The sequence below is a fragment of the Cucurbita pepo genome, unplaced genomic scaffold (genome assembly GCF_057944985.1).
Source record: "Cucurbita pepo subsp. pepo isolate OVF unplaced genomic scaffold, ASM5794498v1 scafford_134, whole genome shotgun sequence".
In the NCBI taxonomy this organism is placed as follows: domain Eukaryota; kingdom Viridiplantae; phylum Streptophyta; class Magnoliopsida; order Cucurbitales; family Cucurbitaceae; genus Cucurbita; species Cucurbita pepo.
Window position 1 is genome coordinate 9,048 of NW_028258037.1, and position 4,221 is coordinate 13,268.

Consider the following 4,221-nt stretch of genomic DNA (forward strand, 5'->3'; position numbering starts at 1 on the left):
GTCAAGATGGCCGAGTTGGTCTAAGGTGCTAGTTTTAGGTACTGGTCCGAAAGGGCATGGGTTCAAATCCCATTCTTGACATGATATTCTTTATTGTGAGGACCGGCAAAGATGGGAGAGTTAATGATCCTTATGTTGCAACAAGCTGTCAACATATGTATCATTTTTTAGTCTTTCTTCTCTATTAGAGCCAGTTTTCGATCATGGGACCTGTGGGTTAAGGGCACACCACGCTTCCACTGTGCTACTATTTGTGATCGTGCTCCAGGGTGATTTATGACGAAATAGAGTGAACTGAAGAAAGAGTTAATGGTCCTTAAGATCCTTGTGTTGCAACAAATGTAAATATGTATCATAGGCCGAAAAGATCTAAGGTACTTATTTGAGAGTTAATGATCCTTAAGACCCCTTTGTTGTCATTTTTGGCCGAAAAGATCTAAGGTACTTATTTGAGAGTTAATGATCCTTAAGACCCCTTTGTTGTCATTTTTTAGTCTTTCTTCTCTATCAGAGCCAGGTTTCGATCCTGGGACCTGTGGGTTATGGGCCCACCACGCTTCTGCTGCGCCACTCTGATTTGTTAGAAAAGAGAATGAGCTATTGTGATCTGTGCTCCAGGGTGATTTATGACGAAATAGAGTGAACTAAAGAAAGAGTTGAGGAGTCAAAATAGAGTAACCTGGAATGCAATAAACCTATAACGGGCTACTGTCAATACATATTATTTTTTAGTCTTTCTTCTCTATCAGAGCAAGGTTTTGATCTGGGGACCTATGGGTTATGGGCCCACCACGCTTCCGCTGCGCCACTCTGGTTTGTTAGAAAGGAGGATGAGCTATTGTGATCTGTGCTCCAGGGTGATTTATGACGAAATAGAGTGAACTAAAGAAAGAGTTGTGATCTGTGCTCCAGGGTGATTTATGACGAAATAGAGTGAACTAAAGAAAGAGTTAAGGAGTCAAAATAGAGTACCCTGGAATCAAAAGCTCGTGTAGCTAGGAATGCAATAAACCTATAACGGGCCAAAGTGAATAACTAGGCCAAGCTTGTGTTGCAAGGAATGTTATAATATGTATCATTTTTTAGTCTTTCTTCTCTTTTAGAGCCAGGTTTCAATCCTGGGACCTGTGGGTTATGGGCCCAACACGCTTCCGCTGCGCCACTTTGATTTGTTAAAAAAGAGGATGAGCTATTGTTATCTGTGCATCAGGGTGATTTATGATGAAATATAGTGAGCTAAAGAAAGAGTTGAGGAGTCATAATAGAGTAACCTGGAACCAAAAGCTCGTGTAGCTAGGAATGCTAGCAGAGTTAATGATACTTGTGTTGCAACAAATGTTGTTGTCATTTTTTCATCTTTCTTCTCTATCAGAGCCAGGTTTCGATCTTGGGACCTATGGGTTATGGGTCCACCACGCTTCCGCTGCACCACTCTGATTTGTTAGAAAGGAGGATGAGCTATTGTGATCTATGCTTCAGGGTGATTTATGACGAAATAGAGTGAACTAGAGTTGAGGAGTCAAAATAGAGTAACCTGGAATCAAAAGCTCGTGTAGGAATGCAATCAACCAATAACAAGCCAAAGCGAAATAGGCCAAGCAGGTCTAAGGTACGTGTTTGAGAGTTAATGATCCTTGTGTTGCAACACACTATCTTTCTTCTCTATCAGAGCTAGGTTTCGATCCTGGGACCTGTGGGTTATGGGTCCACCACGCTTCCACTGCGCCACTCTGATTTGTTAGAAAGGAGGATGAGCTATTGTGATCTGTGCTCCAGGGTGATTTATGACGAAATAGAGTGAACTAAAGAAAAAGGAGTCAAAATAGAGTAACCTGGAATCAAAAGCTCGTGTAGCTAGGAAGGCAATAAACCTATAACGGGCCAAAGTGAATAAATAGGTCGAGCAAGTCCAAGGTACTTGTTTGAGAGTTAATGATCCTTATGATCCTTGTGTTGCAACAAATGTCAATATGTATCATTTTTTAATCTTTCTTCACTATCAGAGCCAAATTTCAATCTTGGGACCTGTGGGTTATGGGTCCACCACGCTTCCGCTGCGCCACTCTGATTTGATAGAAAGGAGAATGAGCTATTGTGATATGTGCTCCATGGTGATTTATGACGAAATAGAGTGAACTAAAAGAAAGAGTTGAGGAGTCAAAATAGAGTAACTTGGAATCAAAAGCCCGTGTAACTAGGAATGGAATAAACCTATAACGGGCCAAAGTGAATAAATAGGCCGAGCAGGTCTAAGGTACTTGTTCGAGAGTTAATGATCCTTATGATCCTTGTGTTGGAACAAATGTCAATATGTATCATTTTTTTGTCTTTCTTCTCTATTAGAGCCAAGTTTCGATCCTGGGACTTGTGGGTTATGGGCCCACCACACTTCCGCTGCGCCACTCTGATTTGTTAGAAAGGAGGATGAGCTATTGTGATCTGTGTTCCAGGGTGATTTATGACGAAATAGATTGAACTAAAGAAAGAGTTGAGGAGTCAAAATAGAGTAACCTGGAATCAAAAGCTCGTGTAGCTAGGAATGCAATAAACCTATAACGGGCAAAAGTGAATAAATAGGCCGAGCAGGTCTAAGGTACTTGTTTGAGAGTTAATGATCCTTGTGTTGCAACAAAAGTCATTGTATCATTTTTTAGTCTTTCTTCTCTATCAGAGCCAGGTTTCAATCCTGGGACCTGTGAGTTATGGGCCCACAACACTTCGCTTTCCTATCTAGCGTGTTTATCTACACAGATCTAGGATGTAAGAGTTAGGTTGGTTATATAATGGCTTAGGTCAAGATGCGTACACTAGACTAAGCACCTTAGGATCGTGGCTACGTTAAGAGGAAATAGACCCTATTACTCGAGGACTAAAGAAAGAGTCGAATAGTTAAAATAGAGTAACTTGAAACCAAAAGCTCGTGTTAAGCAACCTAGCTGGCCTAGGAATCCAATAAACCTCGTCAACTCCTAGACATTCCAGGAATAAAGAGAGAGTCGAGGAGTCAATAAAGAGTAATCTAGACCCAAAAGCTTTTTGAAAGGGCATGGGTTTGAATCCCATTTTTAATAAGCAATGTATCGATGGTGGGCGGCAATCTATAAAGCTTAGGAGTCATATCACACGCTCTTCCTTTCAAATTTTAAATGTCATTATAAAATAATTTTCTCTTTCACAGCCAGATTCCAATCTTGTTTGCTTGTATTGTGCACGATAGAGTATGTATTAGCTCCAGGTGTTTGACAGTGTGTTCTCCCTATCAAGCGTGTTTATCTACACAAAGCTGGGGGTGTAAGAGTTAGGTTGGTTATACGATGACTTAGGTCAAGATGCATACACTAGACTAAGCACCTTAGGATCGTGGCGATGTTAAGAGGAAATAGACTCTATTACTCCAGGACTAAAGAAAGAGTCACGTTTTTATTCCGTTAGATAAAAGGGGTTGGGAACGCCGCCCTATCTAATATAATATATATTTTCAGATAGATGTCTTTTGAAAAAGATAGTAGTCAAATTTTGTCTATCAATTTTGAAGTGTCAAATTTTGTCTATCAATTTTGAAGTCTTTCTTCGGTATTAGAGCCAAGTTTCAATCTAGGGACAGGTGGATTATAGGCCCACCACGCTTCCGTTGCGACACTCTAATTTGTTAGAAAGGAGGATGAGCTATTGCGATCTGTGCTCCAGGGTGATTTAAGGATGTTATCTTGCCGTTGAGCTTGTTTGCTTGTATTGTGCATGATACAGTATGTGTTAGCTCCTGGTGTTTGACAGTGTGTTCTCCCTATCTAGCTTGTTTATCTGCACAGAGCTAGGGTGTAAAAGTTAGGTTGGTTATACGATGACTTAGGTCAAGATGCGTACACTAGACTAAACACCTTAGGATCGTGGCGACATTAAGAGGGTCTAGACCCTACGAGTCCAAAACTAAAGAAAGAGACGAAGAGTCAGAATAGAGTGACCTGGAGCCAAAATCTTGTGTGAAGCAACCTAGCTGGCCTAGGAATCCAATAAACCTCTTCAACTCCTAGACATGATCAAGTTGCATTTAAAACCGTGAGACTGACGACGATGCATCAGTACCTAAAAGTGGATAATATATGCTAGCAACGATTTGTAGCTGTTGCAAAAATATAAATAGTCAAGATGGCCGAGTTGGTCTAAGGCGCCAGTTTCAGGTACTGGTCCGAAAGGGCATGGGTTCAAATCCCATTCTTGACA

General features: G+C 40.9%; 2 non-coding genes across 2 annotated transcripts; both read left to right on the plus strand.

The window, feature by feature from the left end:
* On the plus strand, positions 1-81 carry TRNAL-UAG (transfer RNA leucine (anticodon UAG)). The gene has a single exon. It is a non-coding gene; the product is annotated as a tRNA-Leu (tRNA).
* Positions 82-4,140: 4,059 nt separating this feature from the next.
* TRNAL-CAG (transfer RNA leucine (anticodon CAG)) lies at positions 4,141-4,221 on the plus strand. Its single transcript has one exon. It is a non-coding gene; the product is annotated as a tRNA-Leu (tRNA).